Source organism: Bubalus kerabau, chromosome 3, assembly GCF_029407905.1.
Source record: "Bubalus kerabau isolate K-KA32 ecotype Philippines breed swamp buffalo chromosome 3, PCC_UOA_SB_1v2, whole genome shotgun sequence".
NCBI classification, from domain to species: Eukaryota; Metazoa; Chordata; class Mammalia; order Artiodactyla; family Bovidae; genus Bubalus; species Bubalus kerabau.
In genome coordinates this window covers 20989523-21010624 of record NC_073626.1, presented here as the reverse complement: position 1 = coordinate 21010624, position 21102 = coordinate 20989523, and the positions used below count along the sequence as shown (strand labels likewise).

The window sequence follows — 21102 nt, the reverse complement described above, 5'->3', positions numbered from 1 at the left end:
TACCCACTCCAGTATTCTTGCTGGGGAATTCCATGGATAGAAAAGCCTGGTAGACTATAGTCCATGGTGTCAGGAAGAGTTGAATATGACTAAGCGATTATACTTTTCTCTGGCTCTATCTTCTGGTACTTGATTTCTTTTCCAAGCCATTTTAAACAAAGAGTTGTCTTATTTAAGGGAGTGTGTGCTTTCAAGTGAATGTGGAATAATTAACAATTTTTAAAAATATTTAGACGGAGAGGTTGTCTATAAGGGAGAGAGTAAATGACAACTGTTTAGAGTAAACAATTTGCTTGCTAAATATATTTATAGTTTCCCTTTATTCCTTTTCTGACATTAACAAATCTGTTTACCCATCTACTTTGTTTTCTGGGGTCAGTTCAAAGCTCAGGATAAAATATGGCACTCTTCTCAATGGGGCCTTCTACCAACATTGAGACTTAAAGATATTGTCTTGCAATAACTAGTTTTCCTAGGTCTCAGGGCTGGATTTCCACATGCATATGATTGTCTAACACAAGCTGGAATCAAGATTGCCGGGAGAAATATCAATAACCTCAGATATGCAGATGACACCACCCTTATGGCAGAAGGTGAAGAGGAACTCAAAAGCCTCTTGATGAAAGTGAAAGTGGAGAGTGAAAAAGTTGGCTTAAAGCTCAACATTCAGAAAACGAAGATCATGGCATCTGGTCCCATCACTTCATGGGAAATAGATGGGGAAACAGTGGAAACAGTGTCAGACTTTATTTTTCTGGGCTCCAAAATCACTGCAGATGGTGACTGCAGCCATGAAATTAAAAGACGCTTACTCCTTGGAAGGAAAGTTATGACCAACCTAGATAGCATATTCAAAAGCAGAGACATTACTTTGCCAACAAAGGTCCGTCTAGTCAAGGCTATGGTTTTTCCTGTGGTCATGTACGGATGTGAGAGTTGGAGTGTGAAGAAAGCTGAGCACCAAAGAATTGATGCTTTTGAACTGTGGTGTTGGAGAAGACTCTTGAGAGTCCTTGGACTGCAAGGAGATCCAACCAGTCCATTCTGAAGGAGATCAGCCCTGGGATTTCTTTGGAAGGAATGATGCTAAAGCTGAAACTCCAGTACTTTGGCCACCTCATGCAACAAGTTGACTCATTGGAAAAGACTCTGATGCTGGGAGGGACTGGGGGCAAGAGGAGAAGGGGACGACAGAGGATGAGATGGCTGGATGGCATCACTGACTCAATGGACGTGAGTCTGAGTGAACTCCGGGAGTTGGTGATGGACAGGGAGGCCTGGCGTGCTGCGATTCATGGGATCACAAAGAATCTGACACGACTGAGCGACTGATCTGATCTGATCTGATCTGATGATTGTCTAAAGCAATCTTCACTTTGTTTCCTCTGATTTCACGAATAATCCTTCTTTTTTCAACCAATAGCATTATCATGCTATCTTCTTTTAATAGTTCTACTGATTGACACATAAACCTATAATTCTAAGCTGGAAATATATTACTGTTGCACACTCTAACATCTTAGTTTATTCTAGAAATATATAGTGCACATACAACAAAAATTCAACTGAGAGAAACTGACATACCAACCCCCTGTCCTAAAGATGATCCTTTTGTTCCTAGATAAGTCATTCATTCAACAAATATTTACTTAACACCTGCCTTGTGCCAGAATCCATAAGTGAATAGAATAGACAAAATCTCTGCCTTCCCAGAGCTTACATTTAAGAAAATTTTAAACAAAGGTTCTTAGCAGCCTTCTGTTTTGTCTCACTTTAATTTATCCATTTATTTGTTAATTCATTTATCAAAAACACACAGAGTGTCCATCATTGCCAAGTAGTATGTTAGACAACAAGGTTGAGATTAGAAAGTATTTCATATCTTAATATCATTCGGGTGAAGGAATTGAAGAGTGTAGTGTGAAACATTGTACCCTTAACACAAAACTGGTTTCCACTTACATCTTTCAATTATTTCCCTGATTATTCTGTTTTCTCTCTATCAGGCATTCTTTAATCTTGTGCAGAGATATAGTATTCCTGCCAACTCCATATTAGAAGTCAGAACTAAGGGCACAAGCCATAATTTCTGAGGCATGCGTGTACCAAAGAAAACAAAGACATTGTTGAGTGGATGGGTGGGAAATGGCATATTTTTTTAAAAAACAGGGCCAGCAGGATAGGATCTCATATTTCTGTTGGGATGTAGACTTCACATACTTATGATGTCACTAAACATTTCTGCCAATGAGGAGACAGGAAGGGACCACAAGGTTCTACTCTTGAAGAGAAGGCTAGGATGGGCCTCAGTGTTAAAAAGTACTATAGAAAACAAAATGTAATCAAAAGATGAAAACTGAAACAGAAATTTTAAAAGAAGAAATAAGAGAAAAGGTAAACTCGGATCTTTAACAGTAAGAGAAGAGGGGAAAGGGGCTGTGATTTGAGGGGAGTGATGATGGAGGGCAATGTTGAGACTGCAGAGCATAGGAAAATTTTTACTTCTCTTGACATTACTAGGGAATGTATTTGGTGTGCACATTTTTTTTTCCTTTCTGTTAACAGATCACTGAGATCCTGCTACATGTAAAGCACTATGCTAAATGTAATGGAAAATTAAGAATTCAGGGCTATTGTTCTCCAGGGACTTCTAGTGTAGATGGTGAGACACAATACCCAGAAACCCAGGAAAAGCATAGTAACAAAACAGAGTTGTGGATGGTTGTGTCCAGGTGGTTTAGACATGATAAATAGAAAAAAGGAGAAAGATCTCAGTTCTTGCTGCTGAGGGACATAGGGTCAGTCTGTGACCTGGGGAAGATTAGGTTAAGAGATGAGAAGGGGAGTTCTGCAAGCCTGATTATGAAAGGCAAGGCGGTTAGACTTACATGGGCTTGTATGGGTGTTTCATAATGGAGAGAAATCCCAAAGTAACTGAAGGCATCTGACTCATTTGCCTCCCCCTGCCCTTTTTTTCAGTCAGCACCCTTTTGTGTGAAATGTGGGATAGTTAAACCATACCGAGTTCTTATCCTCATCTGCAGTTTCACTGGTTCTGCCCTTCTGTGGTGGGCCTTCAACCTCTCAACCTGGGTGAAGATAGAAAACTCAAACCAATCCCTATTCAGTGCTCTCTTTGCAATATGCAGTGGTGAAATCAAATGTTGGGTTCTACCATCAAAATCAAGTAAGTTCTGGCCTTGAAAAGGAGGGCCCTGCTTCAACCCTGTCCCTTCCCAGAAGTTTCAACCTCCTTTTTCTGCCCCAGCATACCCGAAGGAAGCAATTATAAGCCCACCAGTAACAGTGGCTCATTTCAGAATGAGCCAGGGGACCAGGCCTCTCAAGGGATACCAGCCCAACTAGAATCACTATTTTAGATCTTTTGGCAGCTTACTTCTCCCTCCATCCCTAAGCTTCCCACCAATTGCCATTGATTCCTACCTTAAAGTCTCTGCACTGCTTCTTTAGTATTCTGGGGATTCAGACCCAGAAGGAAGGGGGCCCTAGAGGGAGCTCCTGGCCTTTCTCCCCTCTCCCTCCCTAATTCAGACTACTACATATTTGGTCAAATTTTCATGATCAGCGCCCTTCTTCTCTCCTTCTTCCTGAGCTTTATACTCCTGGCCTTCCCGCATTCCCTTCCTGATACCCGGAAACAGTACTTCATCTTCACAACCACCTTCTTCATCATAGGTAAGGGATGAAACGCAGAGTCATTCTGGTTCTGGGCTGGGGTGGTAGTCCATTGGGCATAACCTCTTAGAAACTGTTGAGGGATTGTTAAGGGCAAAGGTAATACAATGACAACAAATGGAATGACAACAAAAGGAAAGAAATATAGAGTATGGGGAGTTAAAGCAACAACTTAAGTCTTGGAAATTAGTCCTAAGGCCATAGATTAAACTAACCAGACGGGTTGTTGTTCACTCCTCCCTTCCTTTTTTTTTCTGCATAACAGGTATCTGTGTGTTCCTTGCACTACTACTGCATTATCTGTATATTTTGAAAACAACTAACATGTATAAGGACGTGAAAATCACCTTTCTCTACCCTTCTTTCCTCCTTATATTCAGCACCATACTGTTTTTCTTATGCGGTGAGTGTTCTTAGGGCTTAGGGATTTTGTGGGGATAGGTACTGAATTCAGAACAATTATATTTATGGTGTCTCAAGTCTCAAGTATTTCACTTGAGTACTGCTAATTTTCAGACATGGATTTGGTGCAATGATATCTCATTTGCTCATTGCAGTTCCTCCTACTCTACAGTGTTAGAATGTTGCCTTTATAGAAGACATAGAATCCATTTCTCCTGTACATACTATAAGAAACATGTCTTGGAGATTGAGAGAGAAATTGTAAGAAAGATTGTAGTAGAGTAAAGGGTGGGTGGGTGAAGATTGGTATTGACAGATTGGTACTTTTGGTCCTAGACCATACTGTCATTTGTTAATCCTGTTTAAAAACTAAATTTCATAGTAAATATCAAGTTATAGTCATTTTCATCTGCAACATGATCACTCTTTCCTCAGGAATTCTCTGCTTGTGCAGCACCCATCATTGTTGGCTTCAGTGTGTCCTAGTGCAACCAATCCAAGTGAAACCCATGCAAATATCAGTGGGCAGTGGGAACTCAGTCACAGAAAGGATACCGGGTGGAGATGGCTAGCCTAACGTCAGTGATGGTGAAAAGGCTAATTTCTGAAGAAAAATCATATCTACCCTGTAATTCAAGACTTCACAGCTGTGCACACACTCTTGTTTAATTACTAAGGCTAGAAAGAATTGACTTGTTACAAATCATTATTCAGATATGGATTAAGATTCCAGGAACTCAGCTCTTTCACTAAAGAGAAGACACAGTTGGGATGTGGGGATGGCTGAGTGTGTTTGGCTCTGGGGACTTGAAGCAAAAAAACTTTGCCTCACCTTGAAGATTCCTTAGGCACCCACTTCCCAACCCTCTCACGGGTATTCCTGGTCTCCTGGAAACAGATTTTTTTTTTTTTAAACAGTAACAAAACTCTTTCTCCTGTGAAGCCTTAGTTTTGATAAAAAAAAAAAAAATTATCCCTGAGGAATTTTATGAGTGGAATCTTGTAACTATTGTATTGTTCAGGCCTTTTATATTGTTCAGACCTGTATGTTGTTGCATGTAACAAAACCTTATCCAAACTACCTCAACAACAACATAAAATGAATATATTGGAAGAGATGCAGAGGTGGCTCATAGACTCACAGAAAGTTCTGATATAATTAGGTTTACATGAGAGATGTTGGGACTGGAATTGGAACTCGTTTCCTTCAAGATACTTTTTCCCCCACTATTTACTAAAGATTAGTGGAATTTCCTGATCCATAAATACTAAAGTCCACAGATCCACTATCCTAAATTCCATTTGTTCGTCACTCTCAATGAATCATCAAAGCCTGTCACTTCCACCTCAACCAAACCTCCGTTCCCCTCTCTGAGCCCTACTCACACCTAGTTATCTGGACCAGGCCTTAGTTATTCCTGCCCAGACCATGGTGTCTCTACACGTGGCCTCTCCCTGCACTTCGGTCTACCTCTACGAATACTGCCCAATTTGATCTTCCTCAAACACAGAGCTGAGAATGTTCTCCTTGAAGACCTATTTCACCTTCTTCTGTCTTCAGAATATATTTCTTATCTTGATTATCTTGATAAATAAAGGTATTTACAAATTGGCACCAACCTACCTTTTGAAACGTTTTAATTTTTTTATTGTGATGCATCTCATACATGTCACATAAGCAAAAAATATCAAAATATGTACAGTTGGAAGAATAAGAAATGAACCACCATATCTAGAAAAAAATAATATTGCTGCTATATTAGAAGCCTTTAGTGTGCTCCAACAAGCTGTCTTTACAGCCACTTTTCCTGCTCCTCCAGTTCCTCTTCCTTATGCCAATTAAAACTGTAGTTCTACCTCAAGAAACTGCTTTCCTCAAACAGACCTTTTGTAACTTCTCCTCATACAAATACTGAATACTCTGGCTTTTTATTTCCTCCTTCTTTACAAGGTCAAATTTGTTTCTCCTTCAAAATTAAAGTCAAATGTGATAGCAAGAAAAACTTCTCCTGACTTCCCCTCCAGAGTTAATTGCTGTACTTCCATTCTGCTGGGAAGTCCATGGTGACTCAGTAAAGAAACTGCCTGTGATACAGGAGACCCAGTTTCCAGCCCTGAATTGGGAAGATCCCCTTGAGGAGGAAATGGCAACCCACTCCAGTGTTCTTGCCTGGAGAATCCCATGGACAGAGGAGCCTGGTGAGCAACAGTGCATAGGATCACAAAGACTTGGACACAACTGCGTGATTAACACTTTCAGGCTGCTGGCACATTTTTTTATTTCTGGAGTAGCACTTCTCCTGTTGTAATTATGAATTTAGATTTGTCTCTCTGACTTGATGTTAGTTCTTTGAGGAATTCAGATTAATCTTTACCTTTGAATCCTCCAGTTTCACAGTCTGCTTTGTAAATGAATATTCAGTAAATGCTTCTAGAGTTATTAAGATTAAGCTTTAGAATATTGGGAACAGTTGGACATTACTATTAAGGATGGTTTTTATTGACAGCCTAAATAATTGTCAGGACTTGACCTGCTTTATGTAATTTAATCTCACCACAAACCTGCAAATTAACTATCATCTCCATTTTGTAGATAAATTAATGGGGTGACTGAAAAGTTAAGTGATTGGTACAAATTCACATATTCTAGTAAAGGGTAGAGTCTTTCTCTAAAGCCTGCTCTCATTTTTCCATATCAAGTTTCTTCTACATGAACAGTAATAAGAATAGAAAATAAATAAGAACCTGCTGTGTAGCACAGGGAATTCTACTCAGTACTCTGCAATGGAATATATGGGAAAAGCATCTTAAAAAAAAAAGTAGATTTTTAAACATATATAACATTCATTTTGCGTACACCAAAAACAAACACAACATTGTAAATCAATGATATTCCAATAAATATTAAAAAGAAAAAACTTTAAACATACAAAAAAACAGTAAATTTTAGGACAGAAAGTGTTCAACTACACTTATGCTGGAAAGGAACAGATTGTGATGAAGAAATAAATTTAAAATGTCAACTGTTAAAGAAGCTGCAAAAATAAACCTGGGGATCAGTGAGCGTTATATCTCTTATAGACAAATTTAGGTAGCATAAATTACTGATTTCCAGAGTTAGGAATTTAAAACTCCTGCCCTGCTCTGGAGCTGTTTAAAGTTGAACTTCAGATCTCTACACTATTATACACTTGTTAGCCTCTGACACTTTAAATTCAGAAACTGTAGTGTTATTTTACCATGCAGTCATGCTAAGATCTGTGACGTATGGTATTATTAATAACCACACTTATACAATTCTGATGTATAAGTCAATATGTCATCATGAGAGACTTTTGAGAGTCCCTTGGACTATAAAGAGATCAAACTAGTCTATCCTAAAGGAAATAAACCCTGAATATTCATTGGAAGGATTGATGCTGAAGCTGACGCTCCAGCATCAATTTGGCCATTTGATGCGAAGAGCCAACTCATTGGAAAAGACCTTTATGCTGGAAAAGATTGAAGGAAAAAGGAGAAGAGGGCTGTGGAGCGTGAGATGGTTAGAGAGCATCAGTGATTCAAAGGACATGATCTTGAGCAAACTCCAGGTGATAATGAAGGACAGGGAAGCCTGGCATGCTGCAGTCCATGGGGGTCACAGAGTCAGACACGACTTAGCAACTGAACAGCAACATGTAATCATGTACAATGAATGTACTTGTACTAAATACAAATACTGAATATAAGCTGTATATCAGATGCTTTTTGTAATGGTTAGCTCTGGAAGTTTATGTCTAATATTGATGCTGACAACAGTGGCCTTGGCAGCAACAAGGGTTCAGTTAGTCTTTCCCCAAGAGGGTGTTAAAGTATTAGGTAAAAAAAAAAAGAAACCATGCTGTTCAAGTAAGGTATGAAAATAAATCACAGAAATGTGGGAGAGAGAGAGTGAAAGGCAGAAGTCTCCAGTCAGTGGTTTGGACAGGACCTGCAGTTTGCCTTGAACTCCCAGGTTTTGGTACCAAATGATCTCAGAGGGAGAGCAGTGAGCAGTCCTGAAAAGAGATCTTAGTTTCCTGCCCAGAAAGTAAACCTGGGGAACCTGGATGAAAACTGAAAGTTCTAACCACTAGACCACTAGGAAAGTGGTCTAGAAGCAAAGTGGCCCTGGCTCTCACTCCTGTTTGAAAGCAAGAGTGTTTCAAGGAGGCAAAAACTGTAAAAACAGGTCCAAAGTTTATTATTAGAGACACAGCACAATGTATGGGAGAGCACACAGGAAAACAGCTTCTACCTAACTAGCTTAGCTAGAAGACTAACTAACAGTAGATAGAAAACTAGCTTCTATCTCACTCAGAAGCTAGGCAGAGATACACACCCAGAGAGGAGTGCAGGCATCCTGAGTGTGGAGGAGCTCAGTAAGGAGGTGATGTAAACCACTTATATAGGACAGTCCTTCTGGGTCTTCGTTACCTTTGGCCAATTATCTTGCTCCTTTCTTCACATCTGACTGGTCCATGGATCCTCTCCAAGATGTGTGCACAACATTTTTCTAAGGTGGATCCCACCACAGAAGCCTATGAGTAGGTGTCCACAGTTACTATGAAATGGGGCCCACTTTCTTTTTGACCCCCAAGAAGCCCTTCCTGCATGTGTATAGACAAGGAAGTCTTCCTTGACCTTAGGAGCGGGCAGCTTATCTCTTTAGCAGAGCTCAACTTTTAGCTTTGTCCTTGGAGTGTCTGGGTGAGAACAAAGGCTCTGTTTTATTCCACTTGACAAACACCAAGTGCCTGGACCAGAGGCCCACTGTCTCCTACCTCAATGTGAGTTAATAAGGTAAGGAATGGAGGTCTTGAACATGCTAAAAAATGCCTACTTCATTTTATTTCAAATATGGGGATGGTATAGGGTACAGCAACTAATATTGCTTGTTTGTTCCACCACCAGTCACCAACAACAGAGCCCCTATTCCTCCTCTCGAACAGAAACATGATTTCATTCACATAACCTTTTCTATACTGCCTTGGCTTTGCAGGAGGTAGACCCTATCTCAGTTGCAGAGGCAGAGTTATGATTGATCTAACTGATCACAGTGGTCACATTCTTGGCAATACTTGGATTAGGTAAGAATATGTGATACAAATCTAGCCAATGTGAGGGGGAAATCCACTGAGGAATGTATAACAGAAGTTCTTAACAAGAGATACTATAAAGAAGTCTGCTTATTTTCCTGGAGTTTATCTTGATATTGTGAGAGTCAGAGGTACTACAAGGAAACCAGCTGGTGTATGAGATCTATATAGTGAGAATGACATAATGCAAAGACTCGATCATTCAAAAAGTCTTGGTTCTGAATAACATCATAGAGTTGTTATTAATGAGGCTCATAGCCTCCCTACCTTCTTGACTTGTCATGTATGATAGTAAATCCATCGTAAGTCAGTTGAATGCTGTCGTTCGAATAATTGTAGAGCTATTACTGAAAGTGTCCTTTATAGGGGAGGAATCTTTGGGCTAGATGTCTTATAGTTCTGTGAGAATTGTGTTCTAAGCCCTCCTGATCACTGGCATTATGAAAAACTCGAAACAAGCTACATAAATGATATTAAAAATATTGGTCTGATGAGCCCTTGGTTCACTAAGTTTTTTCATTGCTATCAGCAGACTCTGCATTCTCTTCACTTAGAAGGCCTACTTCTCAGCCACTAGCTCCAGCCCAGTCCTACTGTCTGATTGTCACTGGCTTCAGACTTAATGGACACATGCCCAGCCTCCACCCCTGAGTACATAAACAGACATCATGAGCCTCAAAGCATATTCAGGAAACTAGAATTCGGCTGCTGTACATAGCATGCCTTTGCTCTTCCATTTAAACATCTGGGTTGAGATAGCATGGAATCACAGACTCGTGATGCCTACCTGTACCATAAACTGTTTTCCTGATGTTTACAGGCATTTTTATCAACTCTTCATTCATGCATGCAGACTTTTAATGTAAAATTAGTCATTGTAGATACGGAGCATGCTGGCCTTAAGAAATATACAATTGAGTGGAGACAACCACTGAGCAAACAGCTGTTCACAAGAGTGTGATAAATGCCGAAATGAGGAGTGGGCTCTGCACCCTAGGCGAACAAGGAAAGAGCACGATCCAAACGGGGGGAAGAATTAAGAACTCGATTAGGTTTGCGAATATTTCTGTTATTTTGTTTGTTTACTCTGGTCCCTATTTCCCGGTTTCCTTCCGTTCTCATTAGCAAAGTCCTAAGAACTCCATCATTTGCTCCTTCCAGGCCCTTCACCAGGAGGTCAAGGACTTTAGGCTGGCAGGTTATTGCTATAATGAGGCTTCAAAGTAGAGCGTAAATCTTTATATCGTCTCATCTGGGAAAGTAGAGGGCAGACAAATCAAAAGAAGAGCGAGCGTACATCGGCTACATCCAGAAATTTCATGATAAGAAAGTGCAAAAACATCTTAAAGGCTAATTAATGATGGTTTAAAGAGCACCCACACCGATAGGGCCAGTGGCGCAATGGATAACGCGTCTGACTACGGATCAGAAGATTCCAGGTTCGACTCCTGGCTGGCTCGAGGTCTCCTCTCCCCTCTTTAGGGGGATGGTAGGGTGGTGTGTTTTTACAACCCACCTGAGACTCTCAGTATGAAGAAGTCCTCTTAAAACCTTTATTGTTACGATCACCACAAAGAATGGAGGGAAGATGACCGGGGCGGGGCTAGAAAAGATACACAAAAGAGTAAGACAGTAATCTTGCACATCAACTATTATCTTTTGTACTATCGCCTGTTGCATGGAAAACTCTACCTTTTGAGAACGCTTGCCTCTTGAGAATATAGTGCTCTCTAGAGAACAGAATCTTCGACGAATCCTGCTAAATTTCTCCAGCGTTCAGCTGTCCGAGTCCACACCGAAACAAGCAACAGCGATGTCATAAACAACAAAGAAGAGAACCGTAAGTAGGGAAGGCAGAACGCGTGGGAATCAGCGGTCAGGTCTTAGAAGAACCTCGAGTGAGGAAAAGCACTTCGTAAGCGTTCAGATCTTCACACAGTAAACAGGGACGATGTGGATCTTGTATCTATCAAGGATTGGGAGATGCGAATGGGGTCTGCTGGGAGGAGCTGCCAGCATGTTTCCCTGCCCTGCAGGTGTCTGCAGAACATCAACCCAATACCGCGCTTTAAACGCATCAAGCGCAGTCCGGGGTCGGCGACTCAAAGTTGAGAAGTCCCTGCGGTCGCTGCCCTCGAGAAGTGACTCCTCGTGAGGGTCGAGGACGCTCAAGCAGCCGGGTCAGCTAACAGAAGGGCAGTAAATGGACGAATTTTTCTATCCTTGTCTACTGAGATCCATGCTGAAAGAGCCCTGGAGGCGGCTGAAGGAATTCGAGGACAGACAAAAAGAGAAACGAAAACAAAGAAGAGAAAGAGAGTGGGAAGAATGGCTCCTTTCATCCTGGCTGCGTTGTGGCCTTTTAGGATACTGTAGATCAAACTTTTTCTTTTAAAGCCTGGAATAGGAGGTACATTTCTAGAGTCAAAAGACAGATACCACCAATCCCACTGCCCAGGTTGCTGAGCCAAAGTGTGCTGGGCAGGAGGAAAGTCTTGAAGAATTTGCATTCTCATTCCCTTCCTGCTTTCATACTCATCAGTACCGACCCCTCCCTCTGCCGAGCCACCCGTTGTAGTTATGCTTCACTCTGTTCAGGGGACTTCTAACAAGGTAATAGCTATCTTGATTAACCAGGTTACTAACCAAGTTGTTGTATCCAAACGCTCCGGGAGGCAAACTCATTCAGAAGGACAGCGTGAATAGTGGAGTGCAGTTTATTACATCGGCGGGTCCAAGGCAGAGTTTCCTCTTTAGCCAGGGACCCCTACCGATTTTTGTTACAACCTTTTTTACCTAAAGTGTACGTGCCCAAGCCCACATCCCCAAATTTCTTAAGTCTGCTCTGGAAAATGTTAGAGATACAATCAGGTTACAGCCATAATTCACAATCTGAAGGTCACCTAGTCATGCAGAGTAGTCCGCATCAATGGGCACTGCAAAGATTATAGAGGTAATTGATTATATAGCGGTTTATTACACTCTTCCTGGCTCCAGGGAGTCTAGGTGCGAGCTCTGCCTGGTTGGGTGTTTGTCCCTTGGTGGTGGTGGGCGGGGGGCGGGGGGGGGCGGGGACCGGGGTGGGGGGACGGGGAAGGGGGGAGGGGGGAGTGGGCGGGGAGGGAGCTGCCCTGGCCATTTGGTATGTTGTCTCCCTGGTTACCAGATAAGTAGTCCAAAGTTCATTGAGAGGGCAAGATGGAGTTCCTTTCCTTCTAAAAATGGAGTCAGTCCAGTCAGGGCAACCTGCTCCTTTCCTTCTTCAAGGTAATGGAGTTAACAGCAGGCTGTAACCAAGCTGTGAGAAAACTAACACCCTAATCAGATCTCTCAAGTGTTTTCCAGAAAGCTGAATAATAAACCACATTCCAGTATATTTTCCCCTCCTTCAAATTCATTAGGAAGACTTTATCATCTCTTTATTATTAGCCTGAAACTTTGGTAACTATGAAACTTGACAGCAGGAAAGTTCAAATGTCATCTGCTCAGTCTGATGACCTCAGCTAAAATGCAACCTACCCTGTTATCCCCATAGCCCTCACTGTTTCTAGACCCACTTCCTGCTTTATTTGTCTCCGTAGGGCCTGAATGACAGTTGTTGATGGAAAACCAAATTTCCTCTTCCTCCTCTCCCAGACAGTCATGTTGATCAAAGGCAAACAAATAAATACATGCATTCAGCCCCTCTGCTCCTGGATTCTTATCCAAATCCCAGTTTCTATTCCAGCCATTTTTCATAAAGGTAAATATTTTAATTCTCCTGAAGTTTGTATTAACTTCTGATTGCAGTCCCAAACCTGCTATTTGTAAAAGGAAGCATAGGTTATCTTAACATTTCTGTTGATTTGACTTCCCTTTCTTCTCAAAACAAGTCAATTCGATTGACATTCTGTACACACAAAAAATAAATTCATATTGAACCCCCACATTAGTATCTTCAGAATGGTAAAGGAAAGCTTCACTGATCACCCTACTGGATGAGGTTGTTGCATTCAACTTCAAAATTAACACCAAATTCCTCCTCCAGAGACAGACACCAGCCTCACCATGTTCCCCCTAACTCTTGTTCGTTAAAAAAAAAATTTAGCATCTGAGATCTTCCCTCAACTTCAAAGAGCAAATTTAATCAGAGAAGTGAGAATATGCAGAAACAAAGGAAAGCGGTCAAACAAGACAATAGTTTAGCCATAAAATAGAGCCGTGAGCCTTTAGTTTCTCCTCAAGGGCTGTGGTTAATATTATGAGCCATATCCTTGAATAATTTTGCAGATACGAAAACTCCTATCAGATGAAAAAGTTGACTGCATGCTGACCAATAGTTTGTAGATCTCAGACTGGTTGGAGGCAAAAACTGACAATTGTTACCCAAAATATTACCTTGTTACCTCACCATCAGCCAATCAAAGAGTTGCACACTGCTCCTAATGCACCCTGAGACAGTCTCCTTCACACTATCACACTGTCACACTGTCCTGGGCTCAGTCGCATCTGACTTTTCAGGACCCCATGGATGGTAGCCCGCCAGGCTCCTCTGTCCATGGGATTTCCCAGCAAGAATACTGAAGTGGATTGCCATTTCCTACTCTACAGGATCTTCCCCACCCAGGGATCAAACCTGGGTCTCTTGCATCTCCTGCATTGGCAGGTGGATTCTTTACCACTGAGCCACCTGGGAAGCCCTTGATTATACACCCTGAGACAGTCACCCTCACATTGTCTTTAAAAATCCTGCCTTGAAAGACTTTGGGGTATCTGAATCTTTTGAGCTGGTTCTCCTTGCTTGGCACCCTGCAATAAATCCTTCACCTTCCTTCATCACAACCTGATGGCAGCAGACTGGCTTTGCTGCTCTGGGGCCAGCAGCCCACAGTTTGGTTTAGTAAACTATGATAAATAGTTTTGTTGCCAAAACTCAATTAGACTACATGAAATAATCTCCATAAATCTCTTAGCATAATTAATATCATATAAAGTTGAAAAAAAAGGAAGACTTTTTAAAATTAAGTTCAGTGTATGTTTTTGTCAGGAAGAATGTCTCCAGTCACATAGATGCAAGTGGAGATATAAAGATAGAGAAGTATGGACTATAGACAAATTTGAGGGAAACTGATTCAGTCAGTAAGAGAAATAATATTAATTGAGCACCTTCTATGTTTCTTCAACAAAGATCATGAAAGATGTAAGATCGGTTGAGGGCAGGAAACACAATGTCTTTCGAACACAAGACCAGCAAAAGACAGACACGATGAATTGTCCTTATTGCTGAAGTATAGATGGTCTTGTCTTAGGTTGAATACTGGAAAGGCATGGACTCTACCTTTCATAAATATGGACTCCTACCCATGTAGCATTGACTTAAACATTGTGATTTTCAAATAACATAGAGTAGATGCTTTAAAAGCTGAAAACAGATGAAGTAGACATGCCTGGAAAATGCTGTTTCATATTTTAATTTCAATGTACAGACATTAAGTTGTCTGCCCTCTTAGCGCAGCTGGTAGCGCGTCAGTCTCATAATCTGAAGGTCCTGAGTTCAAACCTCAGAGAGGGCAGGCCCTCACTTTTTTCACAGTTGGTCTGGTGAAAAGCCAAGTTGAAAGAAAAGAAAATGTGTGTAATCTGCGCTTAAGGAAATCAATACAAAAGAAAACTAGCAAATGCTGCCAGATAAGCATTGGATGCTGCTGCTGCTGCTGCTAAGTCGCTTCAGCTGTGTTCAACTCTGTGCTACCCCATAGATGGCAGCCCACCAGGCTCCTCTGTCCAAGGGATTCTCTAGGCAAGAATATTGGAGTGGGTTGCCATTTCCTTCTCCAAATCATTGGGTGGATGTTCCAATATTCAATATTCACTCAAGAAAATGGAATCAATTGTCTGGTTTGTTGCACCTCTCAGCAGTTTGAGTGAAATGGACAAGAAATTTAGATTACACCAGAAAACAAAAGCTATACTATATTTTTGATCTTCCTCTCCTCCTGGTGGAAGAAGCAAGGGAAGTTTTCTCTTCCAAATTCATGCTCTAAAGATTGTCCAACCACAGTTAAGACATGGGGAAAGGTAAAATCATTTATTTTTTAAATTATGTAACAAATATTTCTTGTTAATGCACTGTTCTGGGTGCAGTTGAGAATTTGGGGCTCTCCCACTCATTGTGTATGTCTCTATAAAAACAACTGTGATTGTTACAAGATTTTGGAAATAAGGCATACATATAGGAGGAGACAGTGGGGTAGCTTTTGTAGATCTAACCTATAGATCTGGGGTAGTTTCTGTAGATCTAATCTGCACCACATTCTAGAAAGTGTCCTGAAAGTTTATTGATTTTATGCAAGTCGTTTGATTAACCTTGCAAATAACCCAAATATCATCACTCCCATTTGAAAGATGGAATTGAATTTCAGGGAAGTTGAATCATTTTTCTCAAGTCTGTTAGCTCTAAGGAGCAAAACCAGACATGAAAAGCTGGTTGTTTGTTTGTTTTCTATATGAAAAGATGTGAGCTTGTCTTTTAATTTAAGGTATAGTCTCATAGGTCTATAAGGAATACCAGTTCCTCCCTTCACACATTCATAGAACAAATTTTTAAATGAGTGTATTTATTTTTCCACTCATCAGACACTAAATCAAAATCACTTCTGTGTCTGCCACCCAGGTTCCAGACTTCTAAGTGTCCTTGACTACTTCTTCTCACTCAAATCTCTACATCTAGTGTCTTGACACATACTTAGATATTGTAGATCCTTCCTACACAACTCTCCAGAATCTTTCTCTTTCTTCTCATGCATCTATGCCTTGATCTATTCTATGCTTATGGAGAAAGTATTCTGTGCCAGACAGTGTCTTGGACTGAAGATGCAGAAAGACTCATGCTACTGCTAATCTCAGAAGCTAAAAGAATAAACCTCAATCCCTTAATATAACTTCTTTTTCATTCTCCTTAATTCCAGTTTCCCCATTTCCTACCTATATGGCATTCAAAATTAAAAATTTATCATAAAATGTTACCTTGATTATGTAAGCTGTCTGCATGGGATTTTTTTCAAGTGTTCTTAAGCCTCCAGTTTTCTCGCCAGTGTATCTTCATGTGTCCAGGCTTTTCAACCACTGTTTCCCTTCATGTCTATTTTGTACACACAAACGCACATACACCCACTCCAATTGAACAGGTATATTTCTGAACACAGGAATCCCTACCTCCATGCCTTTTCCTTCCATCCTGTGTTCACTCTACATCTACTTCCTACAATGTCCATGCATTTTTCCTTTTCTCTATATCTCACCTCTAATTTCTGATGGCTTTTGCATGTAATAGTATGTACTTCTTTTTTGTTCTTGCATATAGCGTAAATAAGTAACTTCTCAAGACCTGCCTCAGCAAGAATCCCATAAATATTCCAGAAATAAAGCAATGTGTAAGTTTCTGTAGTGTAGTGGTTATCATGCTTGCCTAACATGCTGGAGGCCCTTGGTTCAAAACTAAGCAGAAAAAATTGCTCCCTTGTACCTTATACCATCTGGGAAAACTCAGCCCTCTGCCTCCCCTAAAGGGAACCAGTGATCATCTCATTTCTGTTGCTTTGCTGTTTTAGTTTCATGTTTAAGAAACAGATAGATTATCAATCTGAGATAGTCCGGCTGCATTAGCCCACTGTTCTGGGTGAGTCCTCCCAAATGGGATGTGGTCCCTTCTGTTGGAAAAATCTGAAATTCATAGTTTTTTGGCCAGATTTTGTCACAGTGACTTTCTTTTTTCCTTGGCAGAGGAATAGGTACCAACTGCTCTCTGGCCTTGGAGGATCCTTGAGAAGACGGACCCTTAGTCCAGCTTGAAGACCTTGACATTTCCTGAAGTTCTGGCAGCCTGGAAGAATGAATAATGACGTGGATACAGTCCACTGAAAAATGGAAGGAAAAAAAATGCATGCTGGATGTGGGGAATTAGCTCAAGTGGTAGAGCGCTCGCTTAGCATGTGAGAGGTAGTGGGATCGATGCCCACATTCTCCAGTTTTTACTCTTTCAGCTGAGGAACTGTAAATCTTCCAAATTGTAGAAAGAAAGGAAAAAATTAGACACTTTGGACTCTTCCCTGGGCAAGGGCAAAACAGGACAGGCCTGGCTCTATTGGCCTTCAGTATGTACATCTATCATTAATGATAAATCTAGTAGATAAGAAAAATCAACAAACACGTTGAAAAAATAAACACCACCATACATCAATGGATCGAACTGACCTTATATAGCAAAATTACATTTAAGTTCTACCAAAGAGTTGAGGGAAAAGCAAGATCATATCAAAAATAAAAAATCAAGAATGGTCAGATTGAAGCAATGGGACATTGTGGAAACAAACATTTTTTTAAAGTATTATTTAGTTGTAAGTGCCAGGGAAGACTGAAAGTAGTGAAACCAGAAGAAGATTGTCTCTTGTCAATATACATAGTAGCTCCAGAGGTTTGGGTGGTCAGATTTCTTCTGAATCAACTGGGCCTACTGCAGTGCCAAGCACAGAGCAGCTCCCCAATGAATATGTCCTGACTGAATGGAAAGGAAGTGATAGATTTAACAGAGTTTCACAAGAGTAATAGTATTTGCCAGGACAGTTAATGTGGATTTTGAAGGTGGAGAATGAGCCAAAATTGACTTGGAAGCCTAAGTCCAGAACACCAGCACAGAAGATGTTAGGAATTAGAGTTTAGATGAATGAGTTATTTTGGAGAACAGACAGTGAGACCCTCAGCTGCAGCAGAAAAATAAAATCACAATTTGGAATTTAAAATCTGTTTCTCAATCCATGCTTTGCTACTTAGCAGCTCTGGGACCTTAACTTTTCTGAGTCTCCATTATATCTGAAAAATGTAAATTACGATGCATACTTCTGTTGCTGAAATTCAATTTGAATGTATGAAATCATCTCCATAAATCCCTTAGTATGATTTTAAGGCTGAAATAAATGAGAAGGTTTTGAATTAAGTTCAGTTTGTTTTTTTGTAAGGAGAATATCTCCAGGCATGTAGAGGCAACTGGAGACATAGAGTGAGATAAAGAAGTATGGAGTGCAGACAAATTTGAGGAGTATTAATTCACTTAGTCAGTCAGTGAACTATTAATAGTATTAACTGGGTACTTCTTAGGTTTCTTTTAAATATAAGGTATCAAGGAAAGTGTAAGAGTGACTGAGGTCTCTGAAGGAGACAACAGGCAGATCATTAGACCACAAGAGGGAAAAAGAGCAGCAAAAAACCAGTACAATTGTTACTGGACCAGTACAAATGGTACTGCAGGCCAGAGGGTCCAGTTGTTGGGTATATGTTGGAAAGGTGTGGACTCCACCATTCCTGGATGTGGAACCCTTCAAGTGCAGCACTGGCTTAAATGGAATGATTTATAAGTAGCATGGTTACATTCTTTAAAAGTTGGAAACTGCTGGACATGACTGGAAAGTACTATTTTGTGTTTTACCTTCAATGACAGAAATTGTGATCATCTGCCCTCTTAGCGCAGTAGGCAGCGCGTCAGTCTCATAATCTGAAGGTCCTGAGTTCGAGCCTCAGAGAGGGCAAGTGTTTTATACTTGTTCAGCTCTGATGGGCAAGGCAAGTCAGAGCTCAAGGCCACCCCCACTCCGGACCTGCCTGAGCGTCTACCCCAAAACCAGAATCTGTCTGTTTTACTATTTTATGACTTTCACCAACTCCTTTGACATTCACGGGGGGCTATCCCCGATCACTTTTCTCTGTAGGAAAATCAATTTAGAACTTTAGTTAATAAGTCTCCAGGGTATAATAAGGTGTGTTCCAATTCAAATCCCTCAGAAAGCTTTCTAACCTGCCTGACAGGTTTCTGGACTCTTGCAGATACGCGTGTGATTGTTCACAGCCTCCCAACCACGAGAGGCATGGGAAACTTAAGATATTCTAACAATGCAGAGCCTCTCGGGGAGTTAGAAATTGTTAAAATAGAACTAATAGAGGAATTGTTTGTTGAGCTAATGCCTGCTGCCAAGTTTCCATATCCCTTACCCACCGTGTCCCTGGGAGTGTATTGATTAATATAGTTGGCATATAGAAATATAAGTAGAAGCCTTAATGTTAATAATAACCCTAGACCCTTGACCTAATAAATTCTTCCCTTGATTATCCCCCACTGCACCTTTGCCCTATAGGAATGCAACTCTAGTGCTTTCAGGGAGTGGCACCAAACTTTAAGAAAAATCACCTCTGGAGAAAATAAGTTTTTCTGGTTGACTAACCTTTATCAGAAGTAAAATGTTAGCAGGTCTCCTAACCAGAAGATGATGTAAATCACCTAAAGTCTTTGTATCTGATAAGTTTGCAGAAAAAAAGCCTCGTTTCAATAAGGGTCAAGGACTGCTGACCTTGCATGACTTTGCACCCCCTATTACCTTCTATGTACAACTTAGGGTATAAAAGCTCCTTTTGAAAATAAAGCTACGGACTTTGCTCATCAAGCTTGGTCTCCCCGTGTCGTTCTTTCTCTTTCCGTTTCCTTTTCAGGCTGATTCCCTGGAGCGCAGGGACCCTCTGCATTCACTTTCCTGCCTGGGCTTCTAAGACCCACTCCAGAAGGTGCCTAAGGTGAGGCACCTTCCGCGATTCAAGAGGGCGCCTGCAGCCTACGTGAACAGAGCAAGTCCCGTGCTGGAGTTTTATTGGCTTTCTGCGTAAACCAAGGAATATCAGCCTCTTTTCTCTCCTCTATTTTCTTAACTGCAAAATTCTTTCCTTATCTCTTTCTCTATCCTTAATCGCCAACGCCGTCCTCCTGAGGGAATCCCTGGATCCAACCGGGGCTGGACCCCGGTAGCTCAGCCTGACTCTTTGCGACCCCATAGACAGTGGCACTCCAGGCTTCCCTGTCCTTCACCATCTCCCAGGCTTCCCTGTCTTTCACCATCTCCTGGAGCTTGCTCAAACTCATGTCTATTGAGTTGGTGATGCCATCCAACCATCTCATCCTCTATTGTTCCCTTCTCCTCCTGCCTTCAATCTTTCCCAGAATCAGGATCTTTTCCAATGAGTCAGTATTTCACATCAGGTGGCCAAAGTATTAGAGTTTCAGCTTCAGCATCAGTCCTTCCAGTGAATATTCAGGACTGATTTCCTTTAGAATTGACTAGTTTGATCTCCTTGCAGCCCAAGGGACTCTCAAGAGTCCTCTCCAAAACCACAGTTCAAAAGCATCAATTTTTTGACGCTCAGCTTTCTTTATGGTCCAACTCTCACATCCATACATGACTACTGGAAAAACCATACCTTTGACTAGACAGACTTTGTCAACAAAGCAGTGTCTCTGCTTTTTAATATTCTGTCTAGGTTTGCCATAGTTTTTCTTCCGTGGAGCAAGCGTCTTTTAATTTTGTGGCTGCAGTCACCACCTGCAGTGATTTTGGAGCCCAAGAAAATAAAGTCTCTCACTGTGTCCATTGTTTCTCCATCTAGTTTTCCATGAAGTGATGGAACCAGATGCCATGATCTTCATTTTTTTAATCTTGAGTTTTAAACCAGCTTTTTCACTTTCCTCTTTCACCCTTATCAAGAAGCTCTTTAGTTCCTCTTCACTTTCTGCCGTAAGGGTGGTTTCATCTGCATATCTGAGATTACTGATATTTCTCCCAGCAATCTTGACTCAAGCTCGAGCTTCATCCAGCCTGGCATTTTGCATGATGTACTCTGCATATAAGTTAAATAAGCAAGGTGACAATACAAAGCCTTGATGTATTCCTTCCCCAATTTGGAACCAGTCTGTTGTTCCATGTCCAGTTCTAGCCATTGCTTCTTCACCTGCATACAGGTTTCTCAGGAAGTAGGTAAGGTGGTCTTCCCATCTCTCTAAGAATTTTCCACAGTTTGTTGTGATCCACACAGT

General features: G+C 41.1%; 4 non-coding genes across 4 annotated transcripts; all 4 read left to right on the top strand.

The window, feature by feature from the left end:
* Positions 1-10602: 10602 nt before the first annotated feature.
* Positions 10603-10675, top strand: TRNAR-ACG (transfer RNA arginine (anticodon ACG)). The gene has a single exon. It is a non-coding gene; the product is annotated as a tRNA-Arg (tRNA).
* Positions 10676-14694: 4019 nt separating this feature from the next.
* On the top strand, positions 14695-14767 carry TRNAM-CAU (transfer RNA methionine (anticodon CAU)). The gene has a single exon. It is a non-coding gene; the product is annotated as a tRNA-Met (tRNA).
* A 2380-nt stretch (positions 14768-17147) lies between these two features.
* Positions 17148-17220, top strand: TRNAA-AGC (transfer RNA alanine (anticodon AGC)). The gene has a single exon. It is a non-coding gene; the product is annotated as a tRNA-Ala (tRNA).
* Positions 17221-18702: 1482 nt separating this feature from the next.
* TRNAM-CAU (transfer RNA methionine (anticodon CAU)) lies at positions 18703-18775 on the top strand. The gene has a single exon. It is a non-coding gene; the product is annotated as a tRNA-Met (tRNA).
* Positions 18776-21102: the final 2327 nt, after the last annotated feature.